Raw genomic sequence first — 19,444 nt, 5'->3', positions numbered from 1 at the left:
AGAGAAGAGAAGAGAGAAGAGAAGAGAAGAGAAGAGAAGAGAAGAGAAGAGAAGAGAAGAGAAGAGAAGAGAAAGAAATCCCCACCAAAGCCTGCAACAGGTCTGTTAGGCTTTCAGCAGGTTAAAAGCCTGTCATTGTCAGGAGGTAGCTCTTAGGCGTGACTGCGACATGCAGGGAAGTTCTCTGATTCTCCCCTGGTAAGCTCAATTCAAAGCAAAGTTTGTAAACATCCCGAGGGAGTGGGCAGAAAACGACACCGCGTTTCAGAAACATTTACAAGTGTTTTGCAGACATGAAACTTCACTTAAAGAGCTCAGTTTAGCTCTCCCGGGTGGAGGATGGGTGTCGGTCTGCAAGTTCAGAGGCAGCCAGCGCGAAGAAGCCTTGCGGGCAGCAGAGCTGTGCGAGCAGCGCGGTGCCCGCCTCGGCGCATCCCCACATCCAGCACGGAGAGCGCACCGAGTTACTACAAGTTGTGCAGAGGCGATGGCGCACAAACCCGAGCAAATATCCCTGCTGCAGGCTCCTATTTCACGGATGTGGAGCTTTGACGCCAGAGAAAGCTGCGGACAAATACGCGCTGCCGCTGTCTCGGTGAGATCAGCTTTTCCTGGGCTCCTGCTGACAACATTGCCACCTTCCGCAGCCGGCGGGAAGGGCACGGACCTGCGCCCGGGGGGCTCGGGCAGCATCCCACCGCCCCGGGAAGCGCCGTGGAGATGCTGTTCAGGAAGGTGCTTTCCCACCACTGCCCTTTGTAACCACCCCGATTACTCAGAATAGTTTATTTTGGAAGCCTGCGATTGAATCGATGCGGAGCGCAGTACAGCCCCCAGAACCGGCGCGGTCCAGCCGAGCGCACGCACGGGGCGGAAACGCGACAAAAGGAACGCGCTCTGCACCACACGCACGGTACATCCCAGTGAATGCAGCGCCAGCCTGGCTGCTCACCGTGTCACTTCCAAAACTGCTGAGGAGGCTGGGGAAAGTCAAAGTAGAAGTTAAAGGGAGGCAAATGTCGCTCTCCATGGCCGGACCTAAGGACATCTCATTCCAGACTCCAACCCTCCTTCACTGGACTGCCGTCGTGCCCAGTGTCGGTGAAAGGGGCAACAAAACACATGTACTAACTACCCTGGCTTCTACTTACTTATAATGTCAATATATGCATTTTATATAAGCTTGAACATCTGATGAGGTTATACATTAAAAGGCAGTACTTTGTCTTGCTAGCTTGCAGGAAGTATCTTCCTCCAAATCATCCACAGTTCACGTATAGTTAATAAAACAGTATCATTAAGACAGCAGTTAAAATGCAACTAATAACAAATCAAATATATTAACCAATACATTTAGTGCACATTTTGAATGGAAAATGGCTTTACTTAGACATAGCCAAAATACACCAATGGAGCTGTTAATGTGTGGTAAGAAAGAACTTTCCAAGAAAAGCTTCAAAAAATCAACATGGCAACCCAAGCAATACCTATATTAATTTAGAAAATGTGTGTTCAGAGTTTAATAAGTAGAGAAGGGCTTTGCATGCAAGATTATACGTATTTCCAATTCTCAGAGCTCTTGTAGAAAGGCAGTCTTCAATATGTAAGGTTTGCCAAAGAACAAGATTGATGATCAAAGGTAAAGAATCCCAAGCAATTAACTGGAACACACAGGAAAATAATACTTTCATATGCAGTCTAATCTAAATATAAATAGACATAAAAGTTGCTCCCTCCCCCTCCAGAAAAGGTGTAATTTTTATTTGGGTTGTGGAAATAACTTCTCCCCCTTGTTTTCTCCTCTAGCTGTGTTTAGGGCAGTTTCAGGGTAACCAGTAAACCTAATAGGATTCCATTCCTTCCTAGGTAAGCATCAGTCCTCAAAAATCAAGAAATTGCAGCTGTATCTGCAGTGACCTACAACCAAAGGCAATTCTCAAGACTTAGGTGGACTATTCTAGAAGCTGATCATGTTGAAGTTTGTTTTTAAAATGGGTTTGCTTTTGAGTATAGCTAGAAAACAGGTCCCTGCTGTACAGCAAGATTCAAAAAAAACTCCTAAGGTCAAATATATCCCAGCAAAATTAGACAATCACCTCATGCAGAACTCCTCAAGCTGTAAACCACAGGAGGCTGCAAAAAGACAAAGAAAATACTGGGCAACTTATTTGGTTTTGTGTGAGAGATGGAAGGTAAGAAATATTTGGGAATATAATAAAGAACAATCCTATATTGTATAAAATGTATTTTCATTCAAATGTCTTCAAAAATAATTTAAAGAATGATTGTTATACATATATACTGTAAATGTGAGCTCCTTCAAGCATATAAACCCTGTAAAATCCAGTGACAGCCCATATCAATAAAATTTATCTCTTCCTCAATCTGTACATTCACAATGCATAAAAAACTACCAGCCCTATAAAATTAATATTTATGACAAGCTCAGTGAACCAGAAGACAAGCGGTAAGGCAGAAATGCCATGTACAAATCTCACATACTTGCATTGCCCACGTTTCTCAAAAATGAACCTCAGCTTGGAGGACAAACTTGGAGGAACTTTGGGAAACACAACAGACAGACATGCTGTGCCATGCTGGGAAGACAGATGAAAACACAAATAAAATCAATGTAATTTATGGTTTTATACTGAATCTTAAGTGTTCTCAAGTTCGGCGCTTTCAGTGTGTGCATGCAGCACTGTAAATATTCTGCCAGGTTTTTCTTGGGAGTAGTTATGAGCCTCAATGTCTGTCCCAACAATACCTCAGAGTACCTCAGGATATTTCTTCATAGCCTCAGTTCACATTACAAGGGATTAGCTGGAGATGCTGACAGACTTGGGTTTGCACTAACAGACGTGGCAAGACTAACAGCAGAGGCAAGGTGGACACGCAGTCCTGTTTTTTATGACAGCCAAGGACCTTGGACTGACTATGGACAATCACTGCCAGGAAGACCATGCAGAAGTCCATTATCATGATCTGCTCAACAGCAAACATGTGCTGCTTACAGGAAAAAAAATAAATACAAGACTTAGAAAAAGGGAAGATAACCATCAAAACAAAAAACATCCAGAGAAATGTTCACTGGGCTTCTTTATTTTTAACTCTTTCTTTATCTCTTTTACCAAGAAGAGAGAAAACAGGTAATGTTTCAGAAGTCCAAAGAGGTTGAAGAAAGAAAAAAACCATGAAAACAAACGAAAACCCCCATACACACAACCACCCCCTTCCCACATACTGCCAAGTAATGATTTTTTCTTTTTTTTTTGGCGCCACATCAGTGATTTGGCTTTCCACACACAAATCCCCAAAGGTAAAATTAGTGGTTGTACAGGACTTCTAATGCTCTAAATATTGTTCTGAAACTTCTGATTGGAGAAACTTGGTGTTCCAGAAGGCTGTACTGGGACAGTAACTAGAGGAGTGCTTTCTCAGGACATATCAGGACACTGTCAAAGAAGCCTACCAGTCAGGGAGAAGTAATACATTGCAATCTGCACAGTGAATGTTGACTTGGAAGACCGGTAGGAAGAGAAGCTTCGTCAAACACACAAAAGTCTACACTGGATGTTTCACAGCTGAACTGTTTCATATACCAAAGTACATTCTTCTGCCAAAAATACATAGGACTACAGGTATTTTTCCACGAGCTTTTACTGAAAGAGAAGTAATCTGCCTGGTAGAAGTAACAGTAAAATTTGTTCTCCTCCTTGCCCTCCCATGCTCCCGCCCCCCAGGATAGCTGAGATGTTTTAAATACTGTATTTTGGGTAGTAACATTCCAAATCTTTCAAATATCTGAAAGCCACATTCCCCTTTTGAAATACTTGGGGCTTTAATTACTATTTCTGCTAGGACTACAGTAATTAACTGTTGCTTACCTACACTTAAATATGACATTCAGGAGGAGGAATCTGACAAAGCATACCTTAATATTGTAGGGAATGACCACACAGGGTAATTTGGCAAACTCATGCTTTATCCATCTCTTTGCCCACGCAAAATTGCCCAAGGACAAAAGCATCCTTAGCATGAAAATCCAGCATATATCCAGAAAATATCCAGCTTATTCAAGCCCCAACCTAACTGCACACAGAACTGCATGGAAAACCATACTCCAAATACACATCTACCATTACAGTAGCAAATCACACCTGATAAATAAAGACAATGGCACTTGTCTTGAAAACTGCCTCTCCACAGTGAGCTATGGAAATGCATTTTATTTCATGAAGTGGAAGTGATAAACAGCAATCCAACAAGCAGAAACCATAAATTTTCAAAAGTTAAATTAAAAAAAAAAAAAAGATGAGCCGATTACTGATAATCTTGAACATTTAAAGAAACCCATTCACAAAGTCAAAACTTGCTCTTCAGTGGTTAAACTACTGAAGGAATTTTGGCACATAGTCTTTTTACAAATTAAGTATTGTTTTACACGTCCCAAATCTGTTAGTCATAAACATTAGCAGAGGAATACAAATCACAACTTTTTAATAACCCTGCAGTAATTCTGAACTTGTTCATCTGAACTTATTTAGCTTGTTTTTCCTTCATGACTGGATAAAGCAGACTGCAGTGCCAGGTCTTGGCTCCACCAGTTGCTCATTAAACAAGATCTGGAATTTAGCATTGGATTGAATACACATGGGAACTCATGTGAAGCTGCTCGTATATCAATGATAGCTCCGTTGCTAACACAGAGTTTATCCAAGACCGTACATTTTTCGTTGACTTGAACAAAGCTGTTCACCATCCTCTGGTTTTGACGTCAGTGGACAACTACCCACTAACAGTATCTGTCACTACAAAATGCTTGGAATTTCCTCACTTATAAAAGCTGGAAAGTTTCAAGTACAGACCTTTCATTAAAAAAAAAAAATGAAACAAAACTTTATTAGATTTTTCAGGATGAGATTATTTCTTGCATATTAGGAGAAGACATTTGCATTCTCACTGAATATTTTTTCCAGTAATTTTTCGGACATAAACAACATCACTGACTGTAAGGAATGGATGTTTAAAAACAATTTTCCTATTCTGTTGCTAAAAGCTGTGGACTCAAATGTATGCTAATTCCTCAACATGGAAGCACCACAGTGAGGTGATTCAGATTTTTCCCATTAAAATGGACATCGCAGTTATTCCAGTAGGATCTAAGCTGGACAGTATCTATTATTTCAGAAAAATAGAAAAACACACCCCATGCATAAACCAGGCTGTTCACATCCCCTGCCTCTTTTCTACAACTTCTTTATTCTTACAAGCCCATATTGGAAAAAGTCATCCTGGTGGAGACTCCCTCCAGAGAACAACATGCAGTGAGTGCTCCTTTCGGGCGAGCTCTGTGCGGGCTGCGGGGGTGTGAGGCAGGAGCACAATGCCTAACTGGATGTGCCCAGTTCAGACACATCTGGTCAGGGAGGCCAGAGTTATTCTACCCTGATGGAGGCTTCTGTGGCAGCAACAACACATTTCAGCCTTGATCTGAAAGCCAAGCTGCTGCTTTGCAAACACACCGCTCGCTTCTGACCCCTCTGATTTGGCCGAAAGCAAACAAATGGATCAACAAACCCCCGCACCTCATTGGTACAGTGCAGTGGAAATTCCCCTTTTTCAGCATGGCAAGATACCATCAGCTATTAATCCAGAGACAGGCAGTTGTGTTTAAAAATCCAGCTTCAATCTTCTACACAACTCTGTATCTACTGTCTTGAGGCTCCTGTCTTCCTGTGTTTCCATCTTTTCTCCCTTTTATAGAGAGCAGGTTTTTCATCTCTGTTTTCCAGGGTATTTATATTTTCTATATGGCATTTATATAATGTGTCTATCCATGCCACACTTGTAAAAATAAGCATGTCTGTCTCACTGTAAAAATGTGATCGTGTCACTGTGTTTATTAGACATAGCCCACATCCGAAATACCACATATCTGTTGCTTCAGGTGGTTGTGGCAGATCACAGAAATGACATCAATGACTTTTGCTCCTCTTGGAATCAAAGCTGTGCAATTCTGCATTTTTCCAATTATGTCATCCACCCATGAAGGAACACCACTATTCACTGATTAGATTACTAAGAAATTGTGTTGTTTTGATTTTCTACATGCAAAGTAAACAAACTCATATAATATTAATTGCTTAATCACTTCTAGAGATATCAAATAGCATATACCTGAGCAGCTTTACAGAGAAAATTTTCTACCTTTCCATGAGAGGATGGACAAAAGAAAAATAATTTTTTTAAAAGAAAATAGAAGAAAAATCCTAAGGACTATTCTGTCAAGAAAAGACAAAGCAAAAGAAACACTGGAGAAATTATATTAAAAGCTTGCTAGGGACCACTTTCAGTTCATAGAAAGTATGTGCATTTCTGTTCTCAAAAGACAAAACACCTCTTCTAAAGTGATTGCACTAGGAAAAGTATATCTTAGCAAAACAAAAAGTAAATTCTTGCAAAAAACCTGCTGCTGCTTCAGCTGCTTCTGAAAGGAACTTCGATTTTCACAACTGCATGATCTCTGAGAAGCAATTCCAAGCAGATGATATGATCTGATCTTTGGCTCCAAGGCCATTCCCGTATGTGCTTTAGAAATAGTGCCCACACTGGCTTTACAGCTCTGAAGTTTTGTAGAATTTTATCTTCTGAGTGAGCCTCATCCCTCTTATCAGGTTCTCCCACTCTGCCATTGTTACATTCCTTCTTTGAAGATGTTAAGGCAGAGCCAACATCTTTCCAATGAGGGGGATCTGACTGGTGATCTCCTCCCCTCCCCCTTTTCCATCCATTTGAATATTTATATGTGTATATAAAGTGCCCAGATTTCATGAGAGGAAGATGGTGAACATTGATCAGTTGGACAAAACTGATCTATCAAGCATTCAAAGAAGCTGCCTCTCTGTGGAATAACCAGAGAAACTGAACGTATGTGAAAGATGTTCTATACATGTCTTTCCTTAATTTGAGAAAATTTAGAAGGATATAGATGCTTTCTTTACAGAGCAGCAGGAGATCATGTCTGCATTTCATTAACATGTGAAGCCTAGATCCTGCTTTCACATGACCTTTCTAGTGATAGGTACTCTGTAAATGTTCTTAAATGTTTCCCTTGCTTGATGACAGCAACAGTGATTAAAAAAAAATTTCATCAAATGGAAGCCAAATGCTCTTTAACATAAGCCATGCTAGCTCAAAATACCTATTTCATGTGAGCTCCCTGTGTTGGTCCTGTTGTTTCTCACCCAGATGACGTAAGACAGTGTTAGGTAAGACAATGCAAAAATCACAGTAGCATACTCATTTATCATAAATGCTGTTGTTGAGTCAAGAACAGCCTACAGCATGCCCAGGATAATTCTAAAGTAGAATATTACCCGAATCCACAAAACTAGATTGATTCTTGCACATAAATTTCTTCAGAGCTTGCCTGCACGTTTCTACAGCAACTTCCACCATTGGCCTACATTAAAGGACTTAAGATACAAGATTTCATCCCTGTACATCAGCTGATCTGTAGCAATGTTTTGTATGAGTCGTTCTTCTTGGCAGTAAATAATTCAAAGTCTTTTAAAACTCCTTCACTGAGGAGAGACTGAATTTAGCGTTATGCAAACAGAAATGAGAAGTCCACATTAAACACTTTCTTCAGGCACTGGAACACTCAAAGTTGAGTAATTATGACTCCCCGCGGTTTCACAGGTTAAGAGAAACTAAAGAACAACTTTGAAGTTGCTTGTTGATGTCACAGATTCAAGTGTTTTATGTACTTGCCGTACCAAGTTCCTAAAATAAACTGTCTCAGAGAAGTTGCATAGGGAATAACGGCTATCCAGCCAAGGACCTCATTTTCTGCAGAGTTTTCAGGCAGTGTAAGAACAGAACAGAGTGGTTATGTCCCCTTCATACTGCCCCTGCCCCCAGTAACTAGCACCACATGAACCTCCTGAACTAGAGGCTTCGTACCAGACTTTCAGATTAAATAGGTATGGATTGACCTCTGAGCCTGTCCAAACCAAACGTGATCTGTGGTTTATACTGCTATTGCCAAGAACTCTATAAATATCACATACTTCTAGTAGTTTTACTTCAGAAATACATGAAAAACATTTCAAAGTTGTTAAACTTACTGGCAAGGGAAAGAATTCTAATCAGCACCATTTCCTTCAGGTCAGTTATCTTGAATGTTAACTAGTAGGCATATCTTATGAGCCGAAGACAGGAGTATCTAAGGCAAACAGTCTATCCCCAAGTCTTGCAGTATCAGCAGTCAAATGAATCCTGGAATCTCTAAAAATACCAACTCTCATTACTTTCTGTCAGGTATGGTAAATTATTTCTGTAATTTTTACAATGAAACAAACAGAAAAAAAAACCCAGGTACGTTGAAGCCATAAAATCACCACCAGTGGAAGAGTGGAAGCCTTTGTTTCCACTCTCTTGTGTCTTTGCAGGCAATCTTTATTTTTTGCTGGATATGTATTTCTGCAAAGTGAATAAAGACTTAGAAATCAATTTAATTAAACTCAGTAATAAACTTTTTTCTTTTCCAGGTGTTAAAAACACTTAACGATTCACATTTAGTTTGCGAAAAATTATGAGGTGTTAATTTAAAATCTCAATCCAAGAAGTTGCTCAGGTACTGCAAAGAAAACCAAAGGCAAGCCTACACAGGCAGGGGCAGGCAGGGCTGAGTTCTTTTGCCTGTTTTGTTCCCGGCTGGCCAGACAGAAACCAGCTCCAGCCCAAAACACACAATCATTTTCATGTGATGTGTCCAAGCTAATAGGCCTTATTTAGATACAACATTGCAATAATACTTCCACATAGCCACAAGATCAGAGCAGGCTCCTGTCAGATGTCTCAGCGGCCAGGCAGCTGAGCTCTGTCCTGCATCACACACGCTGGTTCGAAAGCTTTTATCAGTTTATGGGGGTTGCTTTGCCTATAGCAAGTGACAATTCTCACATCAAATCCCCTGCTTTCAAGATTGTAAATATGTACCTTAAGACATTGGACCCAAAGAAATTAATATCTAGTTACAAAGAAATGTGGGTTCAGTCCTGGTAATTCTTGCCCTGACACAAAGCTCCTCTGAAATGCAGTGGGACCGTTCTCATGAGCAATGTCTGGTGGTAAGATTCTTACAACCAGCCCCCTGCCAGTATTTTATTTTTGAAATTAAATTGCTTATACTGCAGTGCTGAAGTCTCATGGGATTCTGTATGCAAACAAATACCAGCAAGCATATCAGCACTTCTCTAAACACTGCTTCCTGAAGGACTTAATGCAAGTCTACTGCTGGAGATGTTTCACATACCAGGTTGTGCACTGAGTTCACAGCACATACAAGTACAGTTACAAAGTACAGTTACAAAAGCAAAGTCTAACTTTACAAAGGCTCCAAAATTAAGTGTTCAATTTTTGACATGAATAATCACCTCCAGGAGCCAGCAGCCTGTGTGTCTACATCTTATTTACTTAGTCACCTCGTCAGAGGGCAAAAAGCAAAGTCAGAATGTAATTCTGGAGTTTTATTTTGAAGGTAACGGGAAATTTTGCTCTCAGGACACAACAGCACCAGAAGCAGGCCACTTACAAAACACCCCATCTCATCCCACTCTGTCCTGCCATACAACTGTCTCAAAATACAAGACAACAGTGTGCAGTGTATTATGTATCCCAAAACCACACAGGTAGTTCACGGATTGCCTCCCCTTTCATCCCACTTTTTTTTGGGTTTCTTTTGCTTCTGACTGATTTTAATGAGATACATAAGATGTTAACAAGATACATAAATATGCGTATTTCACCATGTCAGGATTAGATTTAGTTAATTTGTTTTTTCACTAGTCACACATTTGAATTGACAGACAAGGGTTTTAACAGAAACAGCATTTGTTTATAACAGAAGTACAAATTCAATGCAGAGTAACAAGAACTAGATTTCAGCATTCAGAGTTCTCAAGTAAGAGTTTAAGAGAATAGAAGCTTGGAACTGGGATAGAGGAAACTTCCACTAAGTATACAAGTCCAATTTCCAATTAATGTAAACTAAAAGTGCCAAATTATAATCTAAAACAAAAACATCCCTCATTCTCTCCCCTCCCTGCCTCCAGTATTTTAACAGTATCCAGCCCAACTTTTTTTGAAGTTGGTTGAGTAAACAAAGAGACAACTGACATTAAGATAATTTCAAAAAGAGAGAAAATAGGAGTAGAGATGAGGTTTAATGCAGTTTTGCTACAACTAACTGACGTATTTATGAAGTGCCTTGAGAGACATATAGGTAAGGAAAGCAACCGTGACAATGCAGATGTATCCTCTGTCCAAACATTACAGTTTCATGAAATAAACCTTTTCTTACATGAAAAGCACATCCTACTAAATATATATGTATTTTTTTAAGCAAATAAAAGGCAGAGTTTCTAGGAAGACAGACAGCTAGCTATGAAGCTTCCTAAAGAAATCTCACTTTACATGCATACAGGAATGAGCTTTGTGTCCAGAACGTCTTAAAATTTAAACAAATGAGAAGAGTAGACTAGTACAGTTGCAGATGTCTGTAGTCTGGAAAGGATCAGATCAGTGCAGATTTACATCTTCCCGGAGCAGACATGAAACAAGCTGCAGCAGTCCGAGACTTACACATGCTAAGCATTCTACAGTAACAGGTCAGCAGAAGAAAAAAGAAGGAAACAAAGAGAAAAGTTGAATCACACCCTACTTAAAACAGTTTTTCTGGTACAAAAATCTTCATGTAGGTTAAGGTCTACACAGAAGGATACAGCTGCATAAATGCAAAACCTCGTGGTTTAAAAACGACAGAGGAAACCTGAAGAGAAAAACGGAACTAAGTTTGTAGGAGAGAGAAACAAGAAGAAAACAGGAAAACAAAACCAAATGTAAAGCATGAAAAAAAGCTTGTGAAGGAAAAGATAAATGAGAACAAAAAAAAGGCAGTGAATCAGAATCATATCAGACTAGGACTTAATTAATATTGAACTTCATTTTCCCTTCGCTACTGATCTATTTACATCTAAACTATCAATAGTTGTATCTGTAGCCATTAAAAACCCCAAATAAAATATCTTCCCTTAGTTTTTGAATTGTATCCAAAAAGAGTTAAAAACATTTCAGAAGCAAAAGATTGCAAATTGGGGAACTCAGAAAAGATTTGCAGCTATCAATGAAGATAAAAACCAGATACAGACCTTTGCAAAACAGGAAAAAGTATTTTGCAAAAGGATATGGTCAAACACGAGAGGCAGCTGGAGGCTAAAACTCAGGTAATGAATGCTGAAATACATAAGAAAAGTATTTCCTCTTTTATAATTTGGGGTGCAGGGCAGTGAAGAGAGAAGTAATGTTCCCACTTCAAAGTTCCCCAAAATTTTTATGAAGAGTAGCCCTTCCAGCCTACAGCCACTACCAACCAGCTGCTTTACTAGAAATCTCATCTTTTTTGCTACCCTTAAAATTCAGGTAAATAATCCAGCTCAGAAAATAATCACAAGCATAGACCAAACATTTTGAAGAATTCCAGAAAGGATTGTGCTGAAGAGGAACTCAGGGAACTGAAGACTGAACTCTATACAGTTAATAGAGACTTTTCCACTGAAATATTATACCCATACTCCCAACAACAGATGAGCATTCCTGAAGTACTTTGCTACCAGAAAGTATGCACTTTATTGGCCTTATCATTGATAAGACATTGCTCAGGCCTTCCTAGTGCTCTAAAGATGAAAATATTAAGCGAAAACACAACTGAAGCCCTGAGCAACACTAGAGGCATCATGATACACATTTAGTTGTTATCTGAGCTGTCTTGAAGGTATCTGTCAAAGTCTCTCAAGTTGCCAGAGACAGATGACCACAAGAATGCCCTGTTCTCCCATTACCCCCCAAGGTTTTTCCTACAGCAGTGCAGCCAGCACTCTACCCGACTCCACTTTGTTCTGCAGTGCTACAGCAAGTGTGGCCCCTTCTCCTTACTCACCATGGGGGATAGATGTGGATGACATCCTGTGGTCTGCTCTTTAGGTGAGCTGCTGTCTCTCTTGTGAAGAGGACTTTGAGTATTGGTTCCTCTGAATTGATGACAGCATCCTCGGGCGAAAGTGTAGCAGGAGACTGTTCCAGCTGCTGGCAGATGGCAACTTGTATCGTGCACTCCTCAAATATTTCCAAGATCTTCACAATTAAAACACCAGATTTATCTGGAAAGAAAGTGAAAACTAAAAAATTAAAAATGCAAAGTCTGGATGAGGAGAAAGAAAGAAGTTCTGGCACTCTAAAGATGTGCATCCCTCTGTGCTCTGCACATCTGTCCAACCATGATAAATCAATGTATGAGTAGAATACACAGCTTTATCAAAAGACCTACATTAAGCTTTTGCAGTAATTTTTGTTTTCTCTATGGATACTATTAATTGTAAGGAAAAAATTTCACCTGCACTTCTTCCAAATATCAATGAATTTACAAACTCCCTCCAAGAAACCCTCTCCTACCACACCTGAACTTTTAAATGTTGTAACTCATTGACTTTGTTCAGTCTTTTTTATTATATACTGCAAAAAAAAGCATTTTTTTAAAAACAGAATAATCAAACACTGATTTAAAAGTGAAGCTGTATTTTCCCTCATTGACCTTTCTCAAAGCAGCAGCTGTCAGGAACCAAATTAGAAGAATACAATGCATCTAAAAGCTGATGATTCACACTGAGGGACAAATGTGGAGAAAGGAGGAGTAAGATGCACTGCCTAAAAATAATTATTGCAAAACTGATCATCCATTTTATCAGTAGGCAGTCAGGGTAGTCAGAAGGCTCGGTTGTTTTAAAGCAACATGAACAGATACAAGCATCTACACAGATCGATTCTTAGCACTTTTGTCTCTGCTGAACAAGAAACAACTTTGCACTGAAATGAAATTACCCCTGGGTCCCTTTGCACTCTGCACAGGGCAGCAGCTACTCAGACAGACCTTGGTCTGAGTTGTAAGAAAATGTGAGATTTATTCTCATTCTCACCTAGCCCTACTCAGATCTGTACTCTGGTCACTGAGAGAAATGCTGTTACCCTGCCGAATGGGGCAGAAAAGGGTCCCAGAGGTCAAGGGCAGCAGAGCCCCAGTTCTACCCTTTTTGTTACAAGTTGCATTGGGAAAAACACAACATCCCAAGAAAAACAGCTGATATAAATTATTGTCTTCCCACAGCAAAGAAGAAACAGGGGAGGAACAGTGAACGTGATACTGGAACTTAACAGCAGAGCTGTACTAGTTATTTGTTTGTTTATTTTAAGGCTCATTTCACAACTGTGAATGTTTTTCCTCTGGAAAATAAATCAAAATATTTTAGTTTGAGTTTATGAGAAACTTCAAAACTTCAAAAAAAAATTAACCCAACCCTCAAGAAACTCAAACCAAAGAAACTGGGCCCTAAAACCTTTCAAATTTATTCAATAAAGTTGAATTATACAAAAGTAAAATAAAAAATTCTGTCCCTGTTTTTATTAAATTTCATACTGAAACTGAAATAAAGCAATTTGGAAATCTAAAACGAAATTGTTCTCAAAACCGCTTTCATGCGAACCCATTTTTCATCACATGCAACATGCTTCTGCAAAGCATTCTGCTTCCCCTGAGCTGGTATTTTCCAGCTCTATAAAGGGTTCCACCAGACAGTCAGACACAAAATGTACATAAGCCACTTCTGTCCAAGCCATTACAGCTTGACCTCCTTTCCCAGACCTGAGAAGCAGGAGAATGAGCCCTTTCTGCCAAGTCCTTTGAAACCGACTGATGAAGAGAGATGGTTGTGCCATTGCTGCTCCTCACTGCTGTCACCTTCTCAGAGAAAGCTGTAACGCCACAGCACCACCACAGAGACTCACTACTACACTGAGATAATGTTTGCTTATGTGAAAATTCTGACAAGGGTGAGCACTGACTAGTTTTCTATGCCTGAAGGGAAGGGCTTAGAATATTCACACTTGAATTCTGTTTTGCCTGACTAGCTGCAGTTGTGGTCCTCTGTCAACCCCAAGTCATTTGGCACGCATAAGCAAATTCTGCTAACCACAAAAATTCTCATCCTTTAAAGTAACTAAGCATTTACCTCCTCCCTCTAGACATACAGCACAATTTGCATTTACATCCACTTTAAAAACCAAGTCACAAAAAAAAATCAGTCTCAATTTTCAAACGCACCAACAGCTTATTAAAAAAAAAAAGCATTAAGACAGCTTGTGAGAGAGACTGCTCATCACTTCTGAACCAGGCATTTCTTACACACAGAATTTTATGACAGTTCTTACTGGCTAGCAGCTTATATGTTACTCATTTTATACAGCAGGTTGAAGACAATGTATGACAGCCTAATAAAATTTTTCTTTTAAATACCTCTGACTGTAAAACTGCTCAAAATACTAGGCAAATCAAGAAAGTTTCTAAAAGATATTTGAGTAAAAAATATCCTACCATGACACCAGAGTCTCTTGCAAGCCTAAAGCTGATGGAAACACTAGGAGCTGATTCTAAATGAAGCAGAATGCTTCTACACTAAAAGCATCTCAATTTCGACCAGTAGCCAAGTCTCACACTTGGCACACACGCACATTCTACAGAACCACAATCTATTTGTTTATTTAGATGCACAGAGATAGTTTAGTTTAATTACTCTGAAATTATTATTACTGCTGATGATAGTGTTCTCTTGAACAACATGGAAAAGCACTTTGGATTGCTGGCACATGATGAAACACCAAATTTCAGAATGTAGCTTTGGTTTTAATACATTTGGCTCTTGTATTGTTATGTCAATCAAAAATAAATCAAACATATGTGGCTGCACACTGAAGGGCAAATTTGTGGGTGAGGAGACAGGCTGGATCACTGCAAATTCTACGGTTTCCAGAGTTTACTTGTTTGTTCATCCATGTGAAAAGCTCACTTTAGGGTTTTGCATTGTTCTCCTTCACCCTCGGATAACTTACATAAATTCCCACTTGCTTGCTGAAGTGATCATTCACTTACTTGCATTTACAAAGCAGAATTAAAGCTCAAGAAATTCAGCAGAGATGTGCATGTTTCATGGCAATACCTAGTAATCTTAAATAAGGAATAATACCTTACATTATGTGCATTTTAAAAGGTGGAATCAATAACTGTGTTGCAATTGTGCCCATTCCTACACTGCAAATTTCTTCATTTCCCATTCTGCTGCCCAGAATACTCATGAATTTCTTCAGGGTTAGCTTCTAGAAGAATTAATGAGCTAATTCAGCCAACTGCAAAGCCACTTCAGTTTACTTACTTCAAGGTAACCTTTATTCTCCCACTGAAAGACAAGTAAACACTCTCACACTCGCTAGGAGTGAGCATACAGCTGCCTGGATGCATTTAGAAATCTTCCATGAAGCAGCAATCAGCAATTTGAGGACTGCTTAACAAAGTTCTTACAGAATCATAGAAGCTCTCGAGTTGAAAGGGACCCATAAGGACCCTCAAGTCCAACTCCCTGCTCCTCACAGGATCACCTAACACAAAATCATACAACAAATGTTCCTTGAAATGACAGGCTTGGTGCTGTGGGGAGCCTGTTCTAGCGATCGACCATGCTTTCGGTGAAGGACCTTCTCCAAATATTATTACATATTCCATCATATTCAATTATATATATTCAATCTGGTTCCAGAGGCCTCTGCAAAGTGAAATGCTTGGGGGAGATAAAGATGGAAACCCAGCTCAGCCTGACCAGTGTGAGACACAGGTGCATTTCTCAGCAAAGCCTGGGTGCTCTGAGCTCCGGTGGCACAGTGCTGCTGCAGCTCACTGGTCCTGGAACACAGCCTAACATGGACAGCTGCCCCTTCCAGCATCTCTCCACAGCCTTCACAGAGTCAGCTGGAAAGTCAGAGAAAACATCCACTGACACAAGGATCATTTGAAATATCTGGCCCCATGAGTAAAAACAGAGTTTATTCATCCCAGGGGCATGAAGTGTAATTCAATCACTGAGACACAAGGCTTAAGGTGCCACAAAGAAAACCAGAAAGGCAGTGATAAATCTGGTTGAGTATGAATTTTGCAGAGGTATTTGAGATGTACAACATGTGTCCTCTAAAGAACACCACCTGAAAGGAGGGGATCAGCCATCAAGACTTGTAATGCTCCCTCACTTCTCACAGAATTTTCCATAAGAAGAGAAATCTTCACAAAGACATGCAGTAACATGCTGGCTACTACTGAATCAGCATATTGGTCACAGAAAGGACAGTGTACAAGAAAAATCAGGTACCAGTTAGGAGCTAGATTAGTTACATCACCCTTTGCAGGACACCACTGTGATAAACACCATCCTCTGAAAAGCAACAGACAGAAACCATTGCTAGATGGACCATGAGCAAACAAAAAAGTTCCTTCACACTTTGCAAGTGGTCCAGAAGGAGTGAAATCCATGAGAGAGACTGACTAGTGGGAGGAATGAGCCATTTAAGCAGGGAAGCATCTTTGGTGAAGCCTTGCACTGATTGGTAAGAACCTCCCTCACCTCCCAGACAAGAAACAAGAAGCTCTGACAAAGATGAAGAAATCCTGATCCAAACCTGGGCAAATGGAACATCAACCTCACACTGCTGCTATTAGCAGAACCTTTGAAATCACAGGGAAAGGTCTTTTCAGCAAAAGTAATAATGGAGCAAATCTGGCAATGATCATGGGCATAATTTCCAAAAAAGCCTGATGACCCATAACAGTGTGATCACAACAGGTCTATGTTGTATGCATGTGTTCAGAAAAACAACCAGTAACTTTTTGGTAGGAGAAAAACTTATTTAGAAATACTAAGAACACAGACAGTAATTCTGGTTTACAAAGTCCCTGAGTCAGAGATCTGTGGGAGGCATTTGGGAGAATATTTTGGGAAAATATCATCAAGTGTTAGCCATTTTATCATTTTTTCTAGGCATTTTGATAGCTCTTGTCGCTGGCAGAAACAGGATCCTAAGCTAGAGGCACTTTGGTTTAACCACCTAAGAGATCTGCTCTGACATACACAGTTAATTACTTAATTCCAGGTGTCCTCTGGGATGTTGGTTTCTCACTCCAATTTGCAACCCAGACATGAAGTATCTCAAAGATAATTCCAGTGCCTGGGAGATGAACAAACAAATTTCACACTGAATGCATCAGTTTCCTTGGGTACTTTTCATTTTTGTTTATTACTTTAGTACACAGGGTGATGCTGCCCTTCAGCCATATACCATGTCATACACCATGACGTCAAAATATATTTTGATGCAGTACTTTGCAGATGTTCTGCATTTACTCTGAATTCCATAAGGGTTAAAAAGAAACAAAAAGAAGGCAAAAAAAAGCTCCCCATTCCTTTGGAGCTCACAGACCCTGAGGTCTTGAGCCCTTTGAAGACTTCAGATGACTCTACAGTCTCTGGCAGACTGAATGGCCTTAATCTGCAGACCTAACACAGTGGCTTCACAGCACACACATACATTTAGGCCACATCAGCACTGAATGTACATGGTCACAGATGATGCACTGGCCATGCCAAGGGCAGCTGAGGAGCGAGACTAAGAAGAAAGCCAGCCTGCTTTGACTCTCAACAACTAAAAACCAGTTTGGAGACAAGAGAATGAAAAAAACATTGAGGAGCACAATTTAAAAAAACAAATGTTCAGACATTCTGGCTTCAGTGCCTGAAATACAACTCTAAAGTTTGTTTTAATAACTCTGTAACTACCAATAAGGAAGACAAATGAGGAGAAAAATATAGAAATTATGATCTCTTGGGAGCCACATATTTTATGTTTCTCTAGTGACACAGTGACAGGAAGCTGAACACACTGCAAGGAGAGGATCCATGGTGCTTGATGTATGGAAATGCATCAAATGTCAATATCAGTAAGACAGCATGCAGTTTCACCTGACTCCAGTGAATTTTACTAAAATGCTACTGCTCAAGTGTTCCAAAAGAGCACCTGTAGCCTTAAATGGAAAGTTCTCAAAGGGAAGAAACTCTCTTTAGGTCAATAGAACCCCTCAGCAGCAGAGCAATCTTTACAAGACCTACAGAGTGAGACAAAGTGTTTCAGGACCATAAACTGAATTCTGCATGGTTTGAACTTGTCAGCTGGGACAGCCAGTGCACCTCCATGCAGATCAGACCAGCAGAACCAACAGTAACACCACCACACCAACAAGAGCAAAACAAAGCCAAGTTTAGTCCATGACAGCAGGTACTCCTGAATTTTTCAATTTTCCACTCTTCCTGAAAATTTAAAAGTCTTGCCATGATGTAAGAATGCATCTCACCCCCAGGGATGAAGGATGTGATGTGCCCATCTGAACCTAAGTGAATGGAACAATCACATCACAAAGGCAGAAATAAGTTCATAAAGGCCACAGTACCAATGCGGAAAACAGTGAACTACAACAACACAGACCACTTAGAAACACAAAAGAAAACTGAAGTGTAGGAAAATGCCAAGCAGTGAATGGCTCTGCTCCACTGAACATTCCAGAAAAAAACCCCAATTTATATCCAGCATGAAGAAGAATGGAGTGGAAATTATTACTATTGTGATAATAAAAATTCATAGTAATGAGGACCATATGCATACCTACAAGTATACATGTGAGCTATCATGAAAAGCAAGACTGACAAAATAAAACTCCTCAGCCACAAAACTTACCTCACAAGTCACATGGATAAAAAAGACCAAGCAAGCACGACAAGAGGTAAAAGGAAAACTATTTCACCACCTTCCTTTTAAATCAATTTAAAAATGCAAGTAGAGCTTTCTGAATAAAGCCATTACAAACTCCTAAGAACACACAAGGGAGGAAGATGAGCTTGCTTGAAGCCACATTAGTATTTGAAAAACTAGTATTGGAAAAACTGCTTAACAAATACATGTTTTGTGCAAAAATAGTGAAGGCAACTTGCTCTTATCAGCTAAACAGTCACAATTCTTTATCTTAGTGATATCTGAATGATATGGGGAAAGGACAGATACTTTTAAGACAAATGAATTACTGTTACTTTTGCTCAAAGAACTATCAAACAAATAGTATACATGAACTGCAGTTCAGAAGCAAATTTTTATGTACCTGACATTTCTAAATACATGGTTGAGAAGTTAAGTTATACTTTCTCCTAACTTTAGAAATTCTTTAGAAATGTGCAGTATGCAAAATACAGGTGATACACACAAGTCAAATTTCTACTAATCTTAGGTAAAAGCTTTTATAAAATAAACTTTCCCACTGAAAGTACAAAGAATTGTGGGCAATTAAGGTTGGGAATAGCACTCACTGCACAAAGAATGAAAGTCACTCTTTGCCTTTGGTTCAGATGAATAGGTCAAATACACATTATGGAATTATAAAGGAAACAAAGAAAATTCCACTTCATGC

The 19,444-nt window shown here is 39.7% G+C and overlaps 1 protein-coding gene across 1 annotated transcript in view; it reads right to left on the bottom strand.

The window, feature by feature from the left end:
- The window catches only part of SPIDR (scaffold protein involved in DNA repair), a 148,725-nt gene that overhangs the window by 109,828 nt on the left and 19,453 nt on the right, over positions 1 to 19,444 (bottom strand). The window contains exon 4 of the mRNA XM_031066600.1: positions 12,005 to 12,224. The gene's annotated coding sequence lies outside the window, so the exon portion shown is untranslated. The remainder of the gene's footprint in view (positions 1 to 12,004; positions 12,225 to 19,444) is intronic.

The sequence above is a fragment of the Geospiza fortis genome, unplaced genomic scaffold (genome assembly GCF_000277835.1).
Source record: "Geospiza fortis unplaced genomic scaffold, GeoFor_1.0 scaffold53, whole genome shotgun sequence".
NCBI classification, from domain to species: domain Eukaryota; kingdom Metazoa; phylum Chordata; class Aves; order Passeriformes; family Thraupidae; genus Geospiza; species Geospiza fortis.
The sequence above is the reverse complement of the archived record's forward strand: the minus strand, read 5'-3'. Positions and strand labels throughout refer to the sequence as shown.